At 41.7% G+C, this 24,566-nt stretch overlaps 1 pseudogene across 1 annotated transcript in view; it reads left to right on the top strand.

The window, feature by feature from the left end:
• The window catches only part of LOC308086021 (F-BAR and double SH3 domains protein 2-like), a 58,523-nt pseudogene extending 34,576 nt beyond the window's left edge, over positions 1-23,947 (top strand). Inside the window, exons 12-18 of the transcript XR_013935082.1 lie at positions 898-1,023; positions 4,005-4,088; positions 5,805-5,994; positions 7,579-7,817; positions 13,006-13,225; positions 21,748-21,842; positions 23,804-23,947. The product of XR_013935082.1 is annotated as an F-BAR and double SH3 domains protein 2-like (transcript). The remainder of the gene's footprint in view (positions 1-897; positions 1,024-4,004; positions 4,089-5,804; positions 5,995-7,578; positions 7,818-13,005; positions 13,226-21,747; positions 21,843-23,803) is intronic.
• Positions 23,948-24,566: the final 619 nt, after the last annotated feature.

The raw sequence follows: 24,566 nt of genomic DNA, 5'->3' as shown, positions 1-24,566 counted from the left end.
CGTTCATGCCAAGATGTAGATTTTAACCGATTGAGACCTGGAACGCAGATGTGTCACTTTTTTCATTTGAGCTAAAAAGCATTATGCCGCTAACGCTACGAGCTTGTAGATCTGCTATTTTTGAAAAATCGTGAAAATGTGTGCAAATCTTTGCACTTCAACTTGAGGTCGCCACATAGTGCTAATCTGGCCCTGCTGGGGGGTCCCTGGAACAACATATAACGTTGGGGGTCCTTGACATGAAAAAGTTTGAGAATCACTGATATAGAAACATAGGTTTTTCAGAAAAGACCGATTTAGAAGACATTTTGCAGAATCGGAACCTCTAAACAACCAGAGGAACTCGCCCCAAAACACGGCCCCAGTTTTTTTTGCGTACCAGTGGTTCTAATACCGCCGGATTGCCCCGGGGCGACTGTGTTTTGGGGGCGACTGTGTTTTGGGGCCACTGTGTTTTGGGGCGACTGTGTTTTGGGGCGACTGTGTTTTGGGGCGAGCTACACCAGAGGACCAGGTGACTGCAACTGACGTAGAACTGTGCAGGGGAAATGAATGGAATGAATTTAAATAAATAATATATAATATAACATAATATAAATATTGAGAAAAACGAAAGGCATTTTGACTCTAATTTCAGTTTGTTTTAGTTAGTTTTGTAAACACGCACTACAGTTTAGTTTGTGTTGAATTATTCTAGTTTTTATTTAGTTCAGTTAAAGAAAATGTTTTTCCAATTTTAGTTTTCGTTATTTCATTCGTTTTCGTGAACTATAATAACCTGTGTGTGTGTGTGTGTGTGTGTGTGTGTGTGTGTGTGTGTGTGTGTGTGTGTGTGTGTGTGTGTGTGTGTGTGTGTGTGTGTGTGTGTGTGTGTGTGTGTGTGTGTGTGTGTGTTAGGAGCGCTCAGAGGGGGAGGAGTCTCAGTGTGAAGACAACATGGAGGTGTTTGATGACAGCAGCAGCTCTCCTTCTGGAACCCTGAGGAGTTACCCTTTGACCTGTAGGGTCATTTACTCCTATAAGGTAACCTTTACCCTTTGACCTGTAGGGTCATCTACTCCTATAAGGTAACCTTTACCCTTTGACCTGTAGGGTCATTTACTCCTATAAGGTAACCTTTACCCTTTGACCTGTAGGGTCATCTACTCCTAAAAGGTAACCTTTACCCTTTGACCTGTAGGGTCATCTACTCCTATAAGGTAACCTTTACCCTTTGACCTGTAGGGTCATCTACTCCTATAAGGTAACCTTTACCCTTTGACCTGTAGGGTCATCTACTCCTAAAAGGTAACCTTTACCCTTTGACCTGTAGGGTCATCTACTCCTATAAGGTAACCTTTACCCTTTGACCTGTAGGGTCATCTACTCCTATAAGGTAACCTTTACCCTTTGACCTGTAGGGTCATCTACTCCTATAAGGTAACCTTTACCCTTTGACCTGTAGGGTCATCTACTCCTATAAGGTAACCTTTACCCTTTGACCTGTAGGGTCATCTACTCCTATAAGGTAACCTTTACCCTTTGACCTGTAGGGTCATCTACTCCTATAAGGTAACCTTTACCCTTTGACCTGTAGGGTCATCTACTCCTAAAAGGTAACCTTTACCCTTTGACCTGTAGGGTCATCTACTCCTATAAGGTAACCTTTACCCTTTGACCTGTAGGGTCATCTACTCCTATAAGGTAACCTTTACCCTTTGACCTGTAGGGTCATCTACTCCTATAAGGTAACCTTTACCCTTTGACCTGTAGGTTCATCTACTCCTATAAGGTAACCTTTACCCTTTGACCTGTAGGGTCATCTACTCCTATAAGGTAACCTTTACCCTTTGACCTGTAGGGTCATCTACTCCTATAAGGTAACCTTTACCCTTTGACCTGTAGGGTCATCTACTCCTATAAGGTAACCTTTACCCTTTGACCTGTAGGTCATCTACTCCTATAAGGTAACCTTTACCCTTTGACCTGTGGGTCATCTACTCCTATAAGGTAACCTTTACCCTTTGACCTGTAGGGTCATCTACTCCTATAAGGTAACCTTTACCCTTTGACCTGTAGGGTCATCTACTCCTATAAGGTAACCTTTACCCTTTGACCTGTAGGTTCATCTACTCCTATAAGGTAACCTTTACCCTTTGACCTGTAGGGTCATCTACTCCTATAAGGTAACCTTTACCCTTTGACCTGTAGGGTCATCTACTCCTATAAGGTAACCTTTACCCTTTGACCTGTAGGGTCATCTACTCCTATAAGGTAACCTTTACCCTTTGACCTGTAGGGTCATCTACTCCTATAAGGTAACCTTTACCCTTTGACCTGTAGGGTCATCTACTCCTATAAGGTAACCTTTACCCTTTGACCTGTAGGGTCATCTACTCCTATAAGGTAACCTTTACCCTTTGACCTGTAGGGTCATCTACTCCTATAAGGTAACCTTTACCCTTTGACCTGTAGGTTCATCTACTCCTATAAGGTAACCTTTACCCTTTGACCTGTAGGGTCATCTACTCCTATAAGGTAGAATAACCAGCAGTCTAGGGGTCAGGGGTCAGGGGTTAGGGGCACTCATTTCACGATACGATACGATACATGATATTGGGCTCATGATAATATGATATATGGCACTTTTATAGCGCCACCAGTCGCAAAAAATGCACAAAATGCCTCAAATCATGAATGCAGTGTCCGATTGCCGTGCAAGGTCTAAGAACAAATGGTACCCTTTAAACATTGGCCTATTATAGCGCCACCAGGAGGCCACAATAACCTACCTGACCTGGCGGAGACCTGTGCTCCGAGGAGCACTTTTTCTAGTTACTTCATGTTTTGGGAAATTAAGGAGGGCTGTAATATAAATCCTTTGCATTGTGTTGAATCACATCACATTGTGTTGAATCACATTGTGTTGAATCACATCACATTGTGTTGAATCACATCACATTGTGTTGAATCACATTGTGTTGAATCACATCACATTGTGTTGAATCACATCACATTGTGTTGAATCACATTGTGTTGAATCACATCACATTGTGTTGAATCACATCACATTGTGTTGAATCACATCACATTGTGTTGAATCACATTGTGTTGAATCACATCACATTGTGTTGAATCACATCACATTGTGTTGAATCACATTGTGTTGAATCACATCACATTGTGTTGAATCACATTGTGTTGAATCACATCACATTGTGTTGAATCACATCACATTGTGTTGAATCACATTGTGTTGAATCACATCACATTGTGTTGAATCACATCACATTGTGTTGAATCACATTGTGTTGAATCACATCACATTGTGTTGAATCACATTGTGTTGAATCACATTGTGTTGAATCACATCACATTGTGTTGAATCACATCACATTGTGTTGAATCACATTGTGTTGAATCACATCACATTGTGTTGAATCACATCACATTGTGTTGAATCACATTGTGTTGAATCACATCACATTGTGTTGAATCACATTGTGTTGAATCACATCACATTGTGTTGAATCACATCACATTGTGTTGAATCACATCACATTGTGTTGAATCACATTGTGTTGAATCACATCACATTGTGTTGAATCACATCACATTGTGTTGAATCACATTGTGTTGAATCACATCACATTGTGTTGAATCACATTGTGTTGAATCACATTGTGTTGAATCACATCACATTGTGTTGAATCACATCACATTGTGTTGAATCACATTGTGTTGAATCACATCACATTGTGTTGAATCACATTGTGTTGAATCACATCACATTGTGCAGAATGGAATCAGGAACAGGGTGAATGGTAACGCTTCGTATCGTCAGAGGCTTCAATGTATCTCTAATGTGTCTCATCGCTGGCAGTGTATCCAGATGCATCCTATCGCCCTCAGTGATGGAGATCCACATGCTTCTCTCTCTCTCTCTCTCTCTCTCTCTCTCTCTCTCTCTCTCTCTCTCTCTCTCTCTCTCTCTCTCACTGTGTGTCTATGTCTCTCTATCACAGGCGTCTCAGCCAGATGAGTTGACTATAGATGAACAGGAAATGTTGGAGGTCATCGAGGACGGAGACATGGAGGACTGGGTGAAGGTACGCACGCATGCTCGCACGCACGCACGCGCACACACACACACACACACACACACACACACACACAGATATAGAAACCTAGATACCTCATTGGCCTCTGCAGTTCATTGGAGCGACATGCTTGGTATGGTGGCCACCATATTTCCGGGGGGAACGGGCACTGGCCAATCACAGCGTGTTGACTACTGGCCAACCACAGCGCGTCTTTTCCAGGACTTGTCAGAATCTAGTTGTCCCGCCCCCACCTGTGTCTGATTGGCCTACTGAACGCCCCCTTCTGTGACGCACACGGAAATTTCCAGCTGCCCCCCAGAAGCATAGAGGAAGCGGAAGTGCGTCCGAGATGCCGACGCTTCAGAGCCAGAGGAGGCGTCTACCTTTATATGTCTATGTGCACGCACGCACGCACGCACGCACGCACGCACGCACGCACGCACGCACGCACACACTCAGACTTTAATAATGTATTCATGTCCACATTAAAAGAGAATGTATCAGGGACACAAATATTACGGGTGCTTTAAAAATACAGACAGACAGACAGACAGACACACAGACAGAAAGACAGGTAACCTATGAACATGTGTGAAACTGAAAAAAACAACAACACCACAGTGACCACATGGTACATGTCTGTCTGTCTGTCTGTCTGTCTGACACATAGGTTGCAATATAATATATTCTTTTTATCATACTTTTAAGTTGTATCATGCTTTTAAGTAGTAGTTTTAAATGTACTTTGTGTCTTTTAATTCAATTCAATTCAATCTTATTAAAGTGTCAAATCACAACAAGTTGTCTCAAGACATTTTACATGTAGAGCAGAGACTCCACAGTCCATCCTGAACAAGCAATTTTGCGACAGTGGCATCGAAAAACTCCCTCTTAACTGGAAGAAACGTCAGGCAGACCCTAGGCTCTAGGGTGGGAGGGGCCAGGCTCTAGGGTGGGAGGGGCCAGGCTCTAGGGTGGGAGGGGCCAGGCTCTAGGGTGGAGGCCTTCTACCTCGACCGTGTCGGGGGAAAGAAGAGAGAGAGAGAGGGAGAGACAGAGGAGAGACAAAAAGAGATACAAGTAGTAACAATAACAATAGTAGCAAATATAATAGTGTAAGATAGTATATGATAATATAATATAGTACAGCAATAATGTATGCAGTATATAATGGTATAATATAAGAATGTTAAGATAATATACAGTATAGTGTAGTGGTATAGTGTAATGTAGTAGAAATCCACGGTCGTGCTCCATGGAGAGGCCCGGTCCGCAGTCACAGTCTTGAGCAGCAGCTGGGGGTCCGTAGTGACAGTCCATGGACCTGCAACGTGGGAGATAAAATAAACTCCGGGGAGCGGGTCCCCGGATGTAGAATGAGTGACAGGCCTTACTAGAGCGTGAATCCCTACAGGGTTAATTACGATTGTACCAATGGGACTCAAACCCACACAACCAAAAGGGGGGACGAGAAGAGAGACATAGGTTTATAGTGACATAGGTATATATATTGACTGTATGTTGTCTTTTTAACCACTGCACCACTGCACAAAGGAAATTCCGAAAGGAAGGAGTTGTTTGAATTTGAATTTGAATTTAATTTGTCTGTCTGTCTGTCTGTCTGTCTGTCTGTCTGTCTGTCTGTCTGTCTGTCTGTCTGTCTGTCTGTCTGTCTGTCTGTCTGTCTGTCTGTCTGTCTGTCTGTCTGTCTGTCTGTCTCAGGCTCGTAATAAGACGGGACTCATCGGCTACGTTCCAGAGAAGTATCTCCAGTTCCCGGCCAGCAGCTCTCTACTGAGCATGCTCAGTTCTCTGGCGGCGCTGGACACTCGCTCTCACACCTCGTCCAACTCCACCGAGCCAGAGGTACACACCGAACTACACACTGTGTGTGTCAACGGAGACCTCAACGGTAAGACACGCACGCACGCACGCACGCACGCACGCACGCACGCACGCACACACACACACACACACACTCACACTCACACTCACACTCACACTCACACACAGATTCATAATCATTGTCTCCGCCAGGCCGAAAGGCATGGCGAGAGAGTATGTTTTGCCCCCTGTCCGTCCGTCCGGTGTGTGTGTGTGTGTGTGTGTGTGTGTGTGTGTCCGCCCGTCCGTCCGTCCGTCCGTGTGTCCGTGTGTCCGTCATTCTGTCATTTTGTGTACAGCTAATCTCCGGCACCGTTGGCTTGATCGCAACGAAACTGTGCACACACACTCCCTGGATGCCAGAGCAGAACCTCTGCCCCAAATTTTTCAAATTAGCCTTTTATAGCGCCACCAGGAGGCCGCTTTTTGCAAAACACACTTCTTGACAGTACTCCTACAGATTTTATCCAAACATCACGCAAATCAGTACACAGTATCTCTATAGTCATGTGATCAACACGGATCTGTCCAATTTTCCATATTTTATCCTGATTGGCTAAGGTTGGCTTCCAAAGTTTGCAGGATTGCTCCGTTTTCAACAAAATGCCTCAAATCATGAACGCAGCTTGCGATTTCCGTGAGATTTCACGCGCACATTCCCACTAGGCCGAGGAAGAAATGCCACTTGAAAATGTTCAAATCAGCCTCATGGTGGCGCTATAAATGGACGATTTATGTTTTGAACTATAACTGCACCGATCTGCATGAAACTTTGCACGCACACTCCCTAGAGGCCAAGGAAAAACAACTGACCTGCATTTTTCACATTTGCCTTCCATAGCGCCACCAGGAGGCCGACTTATGTAAAACACATTCTTTGATATTAAGCCTTCAGAATTTATCAAAATTTCACGCACATCGGTACACTTGATCTCTATAGTCATGTGATCACGATGATGTGATCACGATGGATCTTTTAAAATTTTCATATTCCATCCTGATTGGCTAACATTGACATCTAAAGTTTGCAGGAGTGGCCCGTTTTGAACAAAATGCCACAAATCATGAATGCAGCGTCCGATTGCGACACTTTGCACGCACATTCGCACTACGTTGAAGAACAAATGCCACCCTTTTAACATTGCCCTATTATAGCGCCACCATGAGGCCAATTTTGCAACACTTTTCTTTTTTATATTACTCCTACAAATTCAAACATCATGCAAATCGGTACACATATAGTCAAGTGATCAAGATGGTTCCGTCCAATTTTTCATATTCCATCCTGATTGGCTAATTCCGAACATTGCTGCCCCACAATAACCTACCTGACCTGGCGGAGACCTGTGCTCCGAGGAGCACTTTTTCTAGTTAAACATGTTTCAAACACATTTTTCAAAAATGTTCAAAAATAGCTGATGTACAAGCTCTCTCTCTCTGTGTGTGTCTCTATGTCTGTCTCTCTCTCTCTCTCTCTCTCTCTCTCTCTCTCTCTCTCTCTCTCTCTCTCTCTCTCTCTCTCTCTCTCTCTCTGTGTGTCTCTATGTCTCTCTCTCTCTCTCTCTCTCTCTCTCTCTCTCTCTCTGTGTGTCTCTATGTCTCTCTCTCTCAGTAGTGCATGTACGTGCGCTATACTCGTACTGTGCTCAGACGGAGGAGGAGCTATCGTTCTCGGAAGGCTCAGTGATTCGTCTGCTAACCAGAGACACTCAGACGGACGATGGTTTCTGGGAGGGCGAGCTGAGCGGGCGGCGGGGCGTCTTCCCCTCCGTGCTGGTGGAGGAGCTGACGGAGAACGGGGGAGGGGACAGCGCCCCCGCTGGCCTGGGGGTCACACTGACGGACGCTCAGGTGAGGTTTCTGTGTTTGTTTTCTTTTTTTCAACTTCATTTTTATTGCTAGGTTTTCATTCACAGTTACAGTACAGTTACAGTACAGTTACAGTACAGTACAGTACAGTACAGTACAGTACAGTACAGTACAGTACAGTACAGTACAGTACAGTACAGTTACAGTTACAGTACAGTACAGTACAGTATAGTACAGTACAGTACAGTACAGTACAGTACAGTACAGTACAGTACAGTACAGTTACAGTACAGGGTTTCACATGTCTCTCAATCACTCATCAATATCCAGACCAAATATCATTTGTATTTAATATCAAATGCATTTAGTTACCTATAAGAAAACATCACATGGATGCACCTGGGACGTATCATCAGTGTGTTGTAGCCTGGGGTCATCGGGTGTTTCGGGTCTCGCAACATACACCCTTGCCCAGGTGACCCAGCCGGGGGTTGATCAAGGCCCGACTTAGGTCTACCCACGGTCAGTCCTCTTAGGGAAAGACAGGGCCACTCAGTCCGCTTCTCCGGAACTACTCTGCCGGGACTCGTGCCAGAGCTGAGGCTCTGGCACGTGGAGGGACTAGGCTCTGTGGGTGGCCTCCTGGCCGGGCTCCTCCTTCGTCTCACCAGGTCCAGGACCTGAGCGCTGTGCCAGATCCGTTGCACCACCCCGATCCAAACATTTCCTTCTGTCGGGATGGTTCCTTGGGCCGTGGTGGTACTGCAGGCTCCACTTGCGGCTTGCTGAAAGGCCCTCTTAAAGGCCTCACCGTCCGTGGGTTTGTTAGGCTTCTTCCTCACGGAAGACACAGGCTGGGGCACTAACCCATACTGCTCCCGGTATGCCGTCTACATTCCGGCTGTCACCCGTCTCTCCGGTGGTCACCAAACTATTCCTGGTTGTCACGTAGTCTAATTCCTATGAGCCACTATAAATCGAATAACTAACTATAAAGAATACATCACGTGGATGCACCTGGGACGTATCATCAGTGTTGTAGCCTGGGGTCATAGGATGTTTCGGGTTATACTTATGTTAACTTTATGAACTTAAATACAGATACATTGGACATAAAAAGACAATAGAATTGTAATACTAGTCATTAAGCTACTAATATAGACTGAAGTAATCAAAGTGGGTCATGTTTACATGTTTAGAATCATAGCAGCTGAAATCAATAATATAATCACTATTCTGATATTAACCTCTGGGCCGCATTAAGAGAAGGTGGGGCCGCATGTGGCCCCCGGGCTGCCAGTTGCCCATGAATGATCCAGACCATTCATAAATGTCTGTGTCCTCAGGTCTTTGGTCATATAGTGGGGTAGCTTAGCAAAATTACTGATACGAAGCAGATATTAGCGCCAGTATCCAAGTATAAACAGGCCGATTCACTTTTTGGCCTATAACTCTTGAACCGTAGGTCATAGCATCAAAATATTTTCCCCTGGACTCCTTGGATCATGACGCAACTTCCCATATAGATCCCCCTCAACTTTTCCCATTTCAAAATGTTCCGCCATTTTTGCGTTATCTTCAAAACACATATTTTGCTGTTACTCCTACAAATGTTGTCCAAAACTCACACAAATCGGCACACAGTCTGTCGTTGGTCATGTGATCAAGATTAATCAGTCAGATCTTTCATATTCCCTTCGGATTGGCTACGATTGGCTTCTGAAATGTGTGGGACGGCATATCATTGAGGGCCACTAATAAACGCAGAGCCAATGTGATTTCACTTCCACCCATAGGGGGCGCAACACATTCTACAAATGTCACTGTTTTTCATATTCTTGCGCAATTGTAGCCGAGGTAATTAATACCCTTATGTAAACCCTGGGTAATTAATACCCTTATATAAACCCTAAGTAATTAATACCCTTATGTAAACCCTAGGTAATTAATACCCTTATGTAAACCCTAAGTAATTAATACCCTTATGTAAAGCCTAGGTAATTAATACCCTTATGTAAACCCTAGGTAATTAATACCCTTATGTAAACCCTAGGTAATTAATACCCTTATGTAAACCCTGGGTAATTAATACCCTTATATAAACCCTAAGTAATTAATACCCTTATGTAAACCCTAGGTAATTAATACCCTTATGTAAACCCTAAGTAATTAATACCCTTATGTAAAGCCTAGGTAATTAATACCCTTATGTAAACCCTAGGTAATTAATACCCTTATGTAAACCCTAGGTAATTAATACCCTTATGTAAACCCTAGGTAATTAATACCCTTATGCTTCATCTCTAGGTAATGAATACCCTTATGTAAACCCTAGGTAATTAATACCCTTATGTAAACCCTAGGTAATTAATACCCTTTTGTAAACCCTAGGCCTAGGTAATGAATACCCTTATGCTTCATCTCTAGGTAAATAATACCCTTATGTAAACCCTAGGTAATTAATACCCTTATGTAAACCCTAGGTAATTAATACCCTTATGCTTCATCTCTAGGTAATTAATACCCTTATGTAAACCCTAGGTAATTAATACCCTTATGCTTCATCTCTAGGTAATTAATACCCTTATGTAAACCCTAGGTAATTAATACCCTTATGCAAGATGTAACTGTAATTATTGTCTATATCCTCCTCCTTTACATTCAACTCGTTTTCAGACCCATATAATGCTTTACGTGTTATTATTGGCTACGTTTATGCACCTGCTTGCAGTGGTGGAAAAAGTACTCAAATGTTTTACTTAAGTAAAAGTACCAATACGGCAATATAAAAATACTCAGTTACAAGTAAAAGTCCAGAATTCAGAATTTACTTGAGTAAAAGTACAAAAGTATTGGCATCAAAATGTACTCAAAGTACCAAAAGCAAAAGTACTAAAATGTTTGAAAATAGCCTCTGTATAAAATAAGGCTAAAGTGGTTAATGTATGTTGATAATAAAAAAAATGTATATCTGAAAAGTAACTAGTAACTAAAGTTTTCAAATAATTGTAGTGGAGTAAAAGTACAACATTTGCCTCTGAGATGTAGTGGAGTAGAAGTAAATTGTATTGGAAATTGGAAATACTCAAGTAAAGTACAAATACCTCAAAATTGTACTCAAGTACAGTACTTGAGTAAATGTACTTGTGTAACCGGTGTAGTCTTTATCTCTGCGTTGTGTAATGGACGAGACGGACCCAGAGCTGTCTTTGGAAACATTTATTCTGTCAAGAAACAACATACAACACGTCTCCAGTTAGTTTGGTTTGTAGTGCAAAGAACTCTCTAAACAAAGCCAAACAAACACTGTATACATCCTTTGCAAGTACAATTCACAGTTTGTTATACAGAGAAAACAACAAAGACACCCACCTCCTTCCAACACGGAAATACACAAGGAAGAGGTGGAGGTGTGGCCTTTATAGAGGGGACAGAAGGAGGAGACTTAAGGAGCTGTGAAGAGGTGGAGGTGTGGCAGGACCTTTATAGGGGGGACAGAAGGAGGAGACTTAAGGAGCTGTGAAGAGGTGGAGGTGTGGCAGGACCTTTATAGGGGGGACAGAAGGAGGAGACTTAAATGAGCTGTGAAGAGGTGGAGGTGTGGCAGGGCCTTTATAGGGGGGACAGAAGGAGGAGACTTAAAGGAGCTGTGAAGAGGTGGAGGTGTGGCCTTTATACAGGGGACAGAAGGAGGAGACTTTAAGGAGCTGTGAAGAGGTGGAGGTGTGGCAGGACCTTTATAGAGGGGACAGAAGGAGGAGACTAAAGGAGCTGTGAAGAGGTGGAGGTGTGGCAGGGCCTTTATAGGGGGGATAGAAGGAGGAGACTTTAAGGAGCTGTGAAGAGGTGGAGGTGTGGCAGGGCCTTTATAGGGGGGACAGAAGGAGGAGACTTTAAGGAGCTGTGAAGAGGTGGAGGTGTGGCCTTTATACAGGGGACAGAAGGAGGAGACTTTAAGGAGCTGTGAAGAGGTGGAGGTGTGGCCTTTATAGAGGGGACAGAAGGAGGAGACTTAAGGAGCTGTGAAGAGGTGGAGGTGTGGCAGGACATTTATAGGGGGGACAGAAGGAGAGACTAAAGGAGCTGTGAAGAGGTGGAGGTGTGGCAGGACATTTATAGGGGGGACAGAAGGAGGAGACTTAAAGGAGCTGTGAAGAGGTGGAGGTGTGGCAGGGCCTTTATAGGGGGGACAGAAGGAGGAGACTTAAGGAGCTGTGAAGAGGTGGAGGTGTGGCAGGGCCTTTATAGGGGGGACAGAAGGAGAGACTAAAGGAGCTGTGTAGAGGTGGAGGTGTGGCAGGGCCTTTATAGGGGGGACAGAAGGAGGAGACTTAAAGGAGCTGTGAAGAGGTGGAGGTGTGGCAGGGCCTTTATAGGGGGGACAGAAGGAGGAGACTAAAGGAGCTGTGAAGAGGTGGAGGTGTGGCAGGGCCTTTATAGGGGGGACAGAAGGAGAGACTAAAGGAGCTGTGAAGAGGTGGAGGTGTGGCAGGGCCTTTATAGGGGGGACAGAAGGAGGAGACTTAAGGAGCTGTGAAGAGGTGGAGGTGTGGCAGGGCCTTTATAGGGGGGACAGAAGGAGGAGACTTTAAGGAGCTGTGAAGAGGTGGAGGTGTGGCAGGACATTTATAGGGGGGACAGAAGGAGGAGACTTTAAGGAGCTGTGAAGAGGTGGAGGTGTGGCAGGACATTTATACAGGGGACAGAAGGAGGAGACTTAAGGAGCTGTGAAGAGGTGGAGGTGTGGCCTTTATACAGGGGACAGAAGGAGGAGACTTAAGGAGCTGTGAAGAGGTGGAGGTGTGGCAGGACCTTTATAGGGGGGACAGAAGGAGGAGACTAAAGGAGCTGTGAAGAGGTGGAGGTGTGGCCTTTATACAGGGGACAGAAGGAGGAGACTTAAGGAGCTGTGAAGAGGTGGAGGTGTGGCAGGGCCTTTATAGGGGGGACAGAAGGAGGAGACTAAAGGAGCTGTGAAGAGGTGGAGGTGTGGCAGGGCCTTTATAGGGGGGACAGAAGGAGGAGACTAAAGAACACTATGTATTCTTATACACATGAACCGTGGAGAATTAAGTCAGGTAGAAGCACTTATTTGTATCACATTCTGTGTCATTATATAACACTTATTAACACTGTTACACTTAGTTACTTTACACCATTGTATATAAACCTGTCTGTCTCTCTGCCTGTCTGTCTGTCTCTCTTTCTGTCTCTCTCTCTGTCGTTCCAGAAGACAGCGTTGCCCCTCCCCCCCCTCCCCCTCTACGACCAGCCTCCTCCCATGATGCCTTTCACCTCGCCGGAGCTCTGCAGCCCGCCGCCCCTCCCCCGCTCGCCCTCCACCAATCTGAACGGAGAGCACAAGCCCCTCCCGCTGCCCGCCCCCTCGCACAGCAAGCCCCTCCCGCCGCCCGCCCCCTCGCACAACAAGGGACCGCCCTCCGGTCACAGTAAGACACACACGCACACACACACAAACACACACACACACGCACGCACACACACACACACACACACACACACACACACAAACACACACACACACAGAAAGGAGAAATCTCCCATCAAGGCTTTCTGTCAGAAGGAGGGGCATCAGGGGGTTTAATTCTAACAGAAAGGCGATGGGTCTCATTCACTAATAATTTCCTTTATAAACATGTATATACTAGAGGTCTGGGCGACTCCGCCGCGCATGGGCAGTTCTGCTGATTATATTATAGGATATATATATATATATATATATATATATATATATATATATATATATATATATATATATATATATATATATTAGGGCCGGGACTTTATCGCGTTAATTTCGATCAATTAATTACAGAAAAATTATTGCAGTGGAGTTACTGGAGTAGAAGTAAAAGTATTAGAAATTGGAAATACTCGAGAGTCAAGTCCAATACCTCATACCAAATACCTTCTTGAGTACATGTACTTAAAGACGTGTGCCAAAATCCATTTGAAAAAAATGCTTTTCACTGTTCTCAGGTCAAATATTGATATGCGATTAAAATCCCATTAATTGAAATTAATTAATTACAAAGCCTCTAATTAATTAGATTATTTTTTTTAATCGAATCCCAGCCCTAATATATATACATATATATATACATACACATATATACATACATGTTGTACTTATTGGCATTTAGGAACTTTGTTTTCCACATTCAGAGTCTGATTCATCAATAGTTTTTTGTTTTTGAATGATCCTAACCATAAGGTTTAGACTTTAACATAATGATCCTAACCATAAGGTTTAGACTTTGACATAATGATCCTAACCATAAGGTTTAGACTTTGACATAATGATCCTAACCATAAAGTTTAGACTTTGACATAACGATCCTAACCATAAGGTTTAGACTTAGACAGAATGATCCTAACCATAAGGTTTAGACTTTGACAGTGAATGATCCTAACCATAAGGTTTAGACTTTGACAGTGAATGATCCTAACCATAAGGTTTAGACTTTGACAGTGAATGATCCTAACCATAAGGTTTAGACTTTGACAGTGAATGATCCTAACCATAAGGTTTAGACTTTGACAGAATGATCCTAACCATAAGGTTTAGACTTTGACAGAATGATCCTAACCATAAGGTTTAGACTTTGACAGAATGATCCTAACCATAAGGTTTAGACTTTGACAGTGAATGATCCTAACCATAAGGTTTAGACTTTGACAGTGAATGATCCTAACCATAAGGTTTAGACTTTGACATAATGATCCTAACCATAAGGTTAAGACTTTGACTGTGATCCTAACCATAAGGTTTAGACTTTCACAGAATGATCCTAACCATAAGGTTTAGACTTTGACAGAATGATCCTAACCATAAGGTTTAAACTTTGACAGAATGATCCTAGCCATAAGGTTTAGACTTTGACAGTGAATGATCCTAACCATAAGGTTCAGACTTTGACATAATGATCCTAACCGTAAGGTTCAGACTTTGACAGAATGATCCTAACCATAAGGTTTAGACTTTGACAGAATTATCCTAACCATAAGGTTTAGACTTTGACAGAATGATCCTAACCATAAGGTTAAGACTTTGACAGAATGATCCTAACCATAAGGTTCAGACGTTGACATAATGAACCTAACCATAAGGTTCAGACTTTGACAGAATGATCCTAACCATAAGGTTTAGACTTTGACAGAATGATTCTAACCATAAGGTTAAGACTTTGACATAACGATCCTAACCATAAGGTTTATACTTTGACAGAATGATCCTAACCATAAGGTTAAGACTTTGACAGAATGATCCTAACCATAAGGTTCAGACTTTGACATAATGATCCTAACCATAAGGTTCAGACTTTGACAGAATGATCCTAACCATAAGGTTTAGACTTTGACAGTGAATGATCCTAACCATAAGGTTAAGACTTTGACAGTGAATGATCCTAACCATAAGGTTAAGACTTTGACTGTGATCCTAACCATAAGGTTTAGACTTTGACAGAATGATCCTAACCATAAGGTTTAGACTTTGACAGAATGATCCTAACCATAAGGTTTAAACTTTGACAGAATGATCCTAGCCATAAGGTTTAGACTTTGACAGTGAATGATCCTAACCATAAGGTTCAGACTTTGACATAATGATCCTAACCATAAGGTTCAGACTTTGACAGAATGATCCTAACCATAAGGTTTAGACTTTGACAGAATTATCCTAACCATAAGGTTTAGACTTTGACAGAATTATCCTAACCATAAGGTTAAGACTTTGACAGAATGATCCTAACCATAAGGTTCAGACTTTGACATAATGATCCTAACCATAAGGTTAAGACTTTGACAGAATGATCCTAACCATAAGGTTCAGACTTTGACAGAATGATCCTAACCATAAGGTTCAGACTTTGACAGAATGATCCTAACCATAAGGTTTAGACTTTGACAGAATGATCCTAACCATAAGGTTAAGACTTTGACAGAATGATCCTAACCATAAGGTTTAGACTTTGACAGAATGATCCTAACCATAAGGTTAAGACTTTGACAGAATGATCCTAACCATAAGGTTCAGACTTTGACAGAATGATCCTAACCATAAGGTTCAGACTTTGACATAATGATCCTAACCATAAGGTTCAGACTTTGACATAATGATCCTAACCATAAGGTTTAGACTTTGACAGAATGATCCTAACCATAAGGTTAAGACTTTGACAGAATGATCCTAACCATAAGGTTTAGACTTTGACAGAATGATCCTAACCATAAGGTTAAGACTTTGACAGAATGATCCTAACCATAAGGTTCAGACTTTGACATAATGATCCTAACCATAAGGTTCAGACTTTGACAGAATGATCCTAACCATAAGGTTTAGACTTTGACAGAATGATCCTAACCATAAGGTTAAGACTTTGACTGAATGATCCTAACCATAAGGTTAAGACTTTGACATAATGATCCTAACCATAAGGTTCAGACTTTTACAGAAAGATCCTAACCATAAGGTTAAGACTTTGACAGAATGATCCTAACCATAAGGTTAAGACTTTGACAGAATGATCCTAACCATAAGGTTCAGACTTTGACAGAATGATCCTAACCATAAGGTTCAGACTTTGACAGTGAATGATCCTAACCATAAGGTTTAGACTTTGACAGTGAATGATCCTAACCATAAGGTTTAGACTTTGACATAATGATCCTAACCATAAGGTTAAGACTTTGACTGTGATCCTAACCATAAGGTTTAGACTTTCACAGAATGATCCTAACCATAAGGTTTAGACTTTGACAGAATGATCCTAACCATAAGGTTTAAACTTTGACAGAATGATCCTAGCCATAAGGTTTAGACTTTGACAGTGAATGATCCTAACCATAAGGTTCAGACTTTGACATAATGATCCTAACCATAAGGTTCAGACTTTGACAGAATGATCCTAACCATAAGGTTTAGACTTTGACAGAATTATCCTAACCATAAGGTTTAGACTTTGACAGAATGATCCTAACCATAAGGTTAAGACTTTGACAGAATGATCCTAACCATAAGGTTCAGACGTTGACATAATGAACCTAACCATAAGGTTCAGACTTTGACAGAATGATCCTAACCATAAGGTTTAGACTTTGACAGAATGATTCTAACCATAAGGTTAAGACTTTGACAGAATGATCCTAACCATAAGGTTTATACTTTGACAGAATGATCCTAACCATAAGGTTCAGACTTTGACAGAATGATCCTAACCATAAGGTTCAGACTTTTACAGAATGATCCTAACCATAAGGTTCAGACTTTGACAGAATGATCCTAACCATAAGGTTTAGACTTTGACAGAATGATCCTAACCATAAGGTTCAGACTTTGACATAATGAACCTAACCATAAGGTTCAGACTTTGACAGAATGATCCTAACCATAAGGTTTAGACTTTGACAGAATGATTCTAACCATAAGGTTAAGACTTTGACATAACGATCCTAACCATAAGGTTTATACTTTGACAGAATGATCCTAACCATAAGGTTAAGACTTTGACAGAATGATCCTAACCATAAGGTTTAGACTTTCACAGAATGATCCTAACCATAAGGTTTAGACTTTGACAGAATGATCCTAACCATAAGGTTTAAACTTTGACAGAATGATCCTAGCCATAAGGTTTAGACTTTGACAGTGAATGATCCTAACCATAAGGTTCAGACTTTGACATAATGATCCTAACCGTAAGGTTCAGACTTTGACAGAATGATCCTAACCATAAGGTTTAGACTTTGACAGAATTATCCTAACCATAAGGTTTAGACTTTGACAGAATGATCCTAACCATAAGGTTAAGACTTTGACAGAATGATCCTAACCATAAGGTTCAGACGTTGACATAATGAACCTAACCATAAGGTTCAGACTTTGACAGAATGATCCTAACCATAAGGTTTAGACTTTGACAGAATGATTCTAACCATAAGGTTAAGACTTTGACATAACGATCCTAACCATAAGGTTTATACTTTGACAGAATGATCCTAACCATAAGGTTAAGACTTTGACAGAATGATCCTAACCATAAGGTTCAGACTTTGACATAATGATCCTAACCATAAGGTTCAGACTTTGACAGAATGATCCTAACCATAAGGTTTAGACTTTGACAGTGAATGATCCTAACCATAAGGTTAAGACTTTGACAGTGAATGATCCTAACCATAAGGTTAAGACTTTGACTGTGATCCTAACCATAAGGTTTAGACTTTGACAGAATGATCCTAACCATAAGGTTTAGACTTTGACAGAATGATCCTAACCATAAGGTTTAAACTTTGACAGAATGATCCTAGCCATAAGGTTTAGACTTTGACAGTGAATGATCCTAACCATAAGGTTCAGACTTTGACATAATGATCCTAACCATAAGGTTCAGACTTTGACAGAATGATCCTAACCATAAGGTTTAGACTTTGACAGAATTATCCTAACCATAAGGTTTAGACTTTGACAGAATTATCCTAACCATAAGGTTAAGACTTTGACAGAATGATCCTAACCATAAGGTTCAGACTTTGACATAATGATCCTAACCATAAGGTTAAGACTTTGACAGAATGATCCTAACCATAAGGTTCAGACTTTGACAGAATGATCCTAACCATAAGGTTCAGACTTTGACAGAATGATCCTAACCATAAGGTTTAGACTTTGACAGAATGATCCTAACCATAAGGTTAAGACTTTGACAGAATGATCCTAACCATAAGGTTTAGACTTTGACAGAATGATCCTAACCATAAGGTTAAGACTTTGACAGAATGATCCTAACCATAAGGTTCAGACTTTGACAGAATGATCCTAACCATAAGGTTCAGACTTTGACATAATGATCCTAACCATAAGGTTCAGACTTTGACATAATGATCCTAACCATAAGGTTTAGACTTTGACAGAATGATCCTAACCATAAGGTTAAGACTTTGACAGAATGATCCTAACCATAAGGTTTAGACTTTGACAGAATGATCCTAACCATAAGGTTAAGACTTTGACAGAATGATCCTAACCATAAGGTTCAGACTTTGACATAATGATCCTAACCATAAGGTTCAGACTTTGACAGAATGATCCTAACCATAAGGTTTAGACTTTGACAGAATGATCCTAACCATAAGGTTAAGACTTTGACTGAATGATCCTAACCATAAGGTTAAGACTTTGACATAATGATCCTAACCATAAGGTTCAGACTTTTACAGAAAGATCCTAACCATAAGGTTAAGACTTTGACAGAATGATCCTAACCATAAGGTTAAGACTTTGACAGAATGATCCTAACCATAAGGTTCAGACTTTGACAGAATGATCCTAACCATAAGGTTCAGACTTTGACAGTGAATGATCCTAACCATAAGGTTTAGACTTTGACAGTGAATGATCCTAACCATAAGGTTTAGACTTTGACATAATGATCCTAACCATAAGGTTAAGACTTTGACTGTGATCCTAACCATAAGGTTTAGACTTTCACAGAATGATCCTAACCATAAGGTTTAGACTTTGACAGAATGATCCTAACCATAAGGTTTAAACTTTGACAGAATGATCCTAGCCATAAGGTTTAGACTTTGACAGTGAATGATCCTAACCATAAGGTTCAGACTTTGACATAATGATCCTAACCATAAGGTTCAGACTTTGACAGAATGATCCTAACCATAAGGTTTAGACTTTGACAGAATTATCCTAACCATAAGGTTTAGACTTTGACAGAATGATCCTAACCATAAGGTTAAGACTTTGACAGAATGATCCTAACCATAAGGTTCAGACGTTGACATAATGAACCTAACCATAAGGTTCAGACTTTGACAGAATGATCCTAACCATAAGGTTTAGACTTTGACAGAATGATTCTAACCATAAGGTTAAGACTTTGACAGAATGATCCTAACCATAAGGTTTATACTTTGACAGAATGATCCTAACCATAAGGTTCAGACTTTGACAGAATGATCCTAACCATAAGGTTCAGACTTTGACAGAATGATCCTAACCATAAGGTTCAGACTTTGACAGAATGATCCTAACCATAAGGTTTAGACTTTGACAGAATGATCCTAACCATAAGGTTCAGACTTTGACAGAATGATCCTAACCATAAGGTTCAGACTTTGACAGAATGATCCTAACCATAAGGTTCAGACTTTGACAGAATGATCCTAACCATAAGGTTCAGACTTTGACAGAATGATCCTAACCATAAGGTTCAGACTTTGACAGAATGATCCTAACCATAAGGTTAAGACTTTGACAGAATGATCCTAACCATAAGGTTTAGACTTTGACAGAATGATCCTAACCATAAGGTTCAGACTTTGACAGAATGATCCTAACCATAAGGTTCAGACTTTGACAGAATGATCCTAACCATAAGGTTCAGACTTTGACAGAATGATCCTAACCATAAGGTTCAGACTTTGACAGAATGATCCTAACCATAAGGTTTAGACTTTGACAGAATGATCCTAACCATAAGGTTCAGACTTTGACAGAATGATCCTAACCATAAGGTTTAGACTTTGACAGAATGATCCTAACCATAAGGTTCAGACTTTGACAGAATGATCCTAACCATAAGGTTCAGACTTTGACATAATGATCCTAACCATAAGGTTCAGACTTTGACAGAATGATCCTAACCATAAGGTTTAGACTTTGACAGAATGATCCTAACCATAAGGTTAAGACTTTGACTGAATGATCCTAACCATAAGGTTCAGACTTTTACAGAATGATCCTAACCATAAGGTTAAGACTTTGACAGAATGATCCTAACCATAAGGTTCAGACTTTGACAGAATGATCCTAACCATAAGGTTCAGACTTTGACAGAATGATCCTAACCATAAGGTTCAGACTTTGACAGAATGATCCTAACCATAAGGTTCAGACTTTGACAGAATGATCCTAACCATAAGGTTTAGACTTTGACAGAATGATCCTAACCATAAGGTTAAGACTTTGACAGAATGATCCTAACCATAAGGTTTAGACTTTGACAGAATGATCCTAACCATAAGGTTAAGACTTTGACAGAATGATCCTAACCATAAGGTTCAGACTTTGACAGAATGATCCTAACCATAAGGTTCAGACTTTGACATAATGATCCTAACCATAAGGTTCAGACTTTGACATAATGATCCTAACCATAAGGTTTAGACTTTGACAGAATGATCCTAACCATAAGGTTAAGACTTTGACAGAATGATCCTAACCATAAGGTTTAGACTTTGACAGAATGATCCTAACCATAAGGTTAAGACTTTGACCGAATGATCCTAACCATAAGGTTCAGACTTTGACATAATGATCCTAACCATAAGGTTCAGACTTTGACATAATGATCCTAACCATAAGGTTTAGACTTTGACAGAATGATCCTAACCATAAGGTTAAGACTTTGACTGAATGATCCTAACCATAAGGTTAAGACTTTGACATAATGATCCTAACCATAAGGTTCAGACTTTGACAGAATGATCCTAACCATAAGGTTAAGACTTTGACAGAATGATCCTAACCATAAGGTTAAGACTTTGACAGAATGATCCTAACCATAAGGTTCAGACTTTGACTGTGATCCTCACATATCAGAGCTCTATACACACAGAGAATACACATTCCTTTAGACTCTTTATTAACACTACATTTACAGCTTAGTGAATGAGACCCATTGGCTTGTTGACACAAAATACATATTTGACTGTTTTTCTTATTTTACTTGTGAGCGAACTGAGAATGTCTCTCTGTCTGTCTGTCTGTCTGTCTGTCTGTCTGTCTGTCTGTCTGTCTGTCTGTCTGTCTGTCTGTCTGTCTGTCTCTCTCTCTCTCTCTCTCTCTCTCTCTCTCTCTCTCTCTCTCTCTCTCTCTCTCTCTCTCTCTCTCTCTCTCTCTCTCTCTCTCTCTCTCTCTCTCTCTCTAAAGGTCATAGTTCAGGTCGTAGTCCAGTGTCTCCAGGATTTCCTCCGCCTCTTCGCTTCACCCCTGACGGAGGCCCTGCCCCCGGAAAACTGAGACCCGTAATTATGCATATTCATATATTCATATGTTTATTAATTATGCATTCATATAATCATACCATTTATTAATTATGCATTTATTCATACATGTTTCCCTAAAGTACCTTTGATGAGTGTAATTCAGAACGATGTGTAATATAAATGTACTTCAGTATCTCAGTTTAATCAAGAGGGACACTTTCACCCTCAAACCATTCAACACATGCATGATGCAGGTTATGTTTACAACACATGCATGATGCAGGTTATGTTTACAACACATGCATGATGCAGGTTAGGATAACATCGTCGTCTCTTTGAAGTCCGCCACACGGCAGAGCTGTGTTTTTTAGACCCCATCTCATCCATTTCTGGGTTAAAGGGATTGTAGGCAAGTTCAGAGATCAAAAAAAGAAAAAAAAGTTGTCAAACACTGCCCCTCCACCCCCCCCCCCCCTCCCTCCTCATCAGCAGTTTGTTTCCCCCGACCACCAGGGGGTGACGCAGGGGGGACTTCTAAACGGAAAATAGGTTGCTTTATTCAGATACAATGCGTGTCACTGCCCGCCCCTGCCGGTTCTCTGGATTTTTTTTTTTAAATAGGCTCTGTCATGATAAATTGACCACATATATGAAGTTAAACAACTAAATTCTATCCAAACGATATCTTAAAAGTAAATTCCGTGCCTCAAAAAAGAAATTTGAGAGCGTTTTAAAACCGAAAGTAAAAAGTAAAAACAGCGCAGCAGAAAACAATGGCGGCTCGTTCCATTTTTGTCGGCTGCACTCGGTTCCACTCGGTTTCACTCGAACAGTTCACACTGACACGAACGTGCACGGACGCGCACATGCGTGCGTTTCATTTACGTCCCGGATACCTGGATGTCAAAACGTAAATAGTAGGAAAATACAGATTTCAGAAGAGGACTGTGTTTCAATGCAGGAAAACACCCCAGTATCATTATATAGTGGCTGATAGAGGGGGAAAAATGCAAAATATATATATTTAAATATTTTTTAAATGTAGGCTTAATGTTGCCTACAATCCCTTTGAGCTGGAGGACTGAGTGTGGAGTGAGCGAGCTCGTGGAGATCCTTTGCATTCTTCACGTCCCATTTAAGACCATAAAAGGCAAATCTGAAATCTAACGCCAGTCCATAAACGTGATCACACTTCAAAACGAACAGATCTACAAGCTTACAACGCGTCGGTACAAACCCACTTCACAACTTGTAGATCAGCGGAAGCGAGCTTCACCAGCAGGTCTAATTTAGCAAACCACATTTTTGGATCCCACATTTTTGGTGTCCGATTGCCGAAATGGCACCCTTTTCACATTGACCTATTATAGCGCCACCAGGAGGCCACAATAATCCACCTGACCTGGCGGAGACCTGTGCTCTGAGGAGCACTTTTTCTAGTTTTCTTTCTTTGTTTCACGGGTTGACAAATGTTGGGCACATAAATGTTTGATTTGAGGTTTGTGTCACATTGTAATTGATGATTTAGCATGAAGAATAAAGCATTCTAAAGACATACACAAGCTTTGATCTCATGTGAGTCGGCCTCGGAGCAGACCTGAGAAGGAACAGACCTGAGAAGGAACAGACCTGAGAAGGAACAGACCTGAGAAGGAACAGACCTGAGAAGGAACAGACCTGCCGCAAACACAGACAGAAAAAGATGAATTAATTAGACTTTTTTTAATTATAATGAATTAAACGCGTAAAGAGCTTTAGTGAATCTACTGTAGAATGCAGAAAGACAGCTTAGTGTCTCAGACAGTAAACTAGGATCACAGGTAAACCAGGAGTCTAAACAATATGATATCAATATAATAATCTGTACATAGAAACTATTAAACCAGGCGTTGGCATTGACTCAGGCTCTGCCTCCTCTCTCTCTCTCTCTCGCTCTCTCTCTCTCTCTCTCTCTCTCTCTCTCTCTCTCTCTCTCTCTCTCTCTCTCTCTCTGGTTGAAGGTTCGAGCGGCCCCTCCCCCTCCCAAGCAGCCCCCCCGCCGTGTCAACGAGAAGAACGACAATAAGACCACCGAGGAGGTGGAGATCACCCTGGTCTGACCACTGACCACCCTGGTCTGACCACTGCCCCTAACGGGAAGCTACCCCCCCAAACAGGAAGACATGCCCCCTAATGGGAAGACACGCCCCCTAAGATGAAGACACGCCCCCTAACAGGAAGACACACCCCCTAACATGAAGACACGCCCCCTGTCATGAAGACACACACCCTAATGGGAAGACACGCCCCCTAACAGGAAGACACGCCCCCTAACAGGAGGACACACCCCCTGACAGGAAGACACGCCCATAGACCACAGAAGAGGTGGAGATCACCCTGGTGTGACCACGCCCACCCGACCGGACACGCCCCCTACGGCCTGGAGGTGTGTCCCTAAATGTAACTGAACCCAAACCCCAGTAACCATGACAACCCCCCCTTCCTTCCATCCTCCCTCGTTTCCTCCTTCCTTCCCTCGTTGCCTTAAAGCCCCGCCCCCCTCCTGGTTGGCGGCCATCTTTGATGAAGGAATTCAAAATGGAGGAAGCGTTGCAGGAAGGGGAGGGGCCGATACCAGGAAGAAAAATGATGTCACAGGGGAGAGGGGGAGGAGCTTAAGGAAGGAGAAACAACAGTTTCACAAAAAGTTAATCTCCCGTAAAGACGCCAGAAGCTCATTTCAATAATTAATTACTAATCATTGAATAACTAATTTATTGTCGT

This window comes from Gymnoscopelus braueri, assembly GCF_963280865.1.
Source record: "Gymnoscopelus braueri genome assembly, chromosome: 5".
NCBI lineage: Eukaryota > Metazoa > Chordata > Actinopteri > Myctophiformes > Myctophidae > Gymnoscopelus > Gymnoscopelus braueri.
This window is presented reverse-complemented; position numbering and strand designations above follow the sequence as displayed.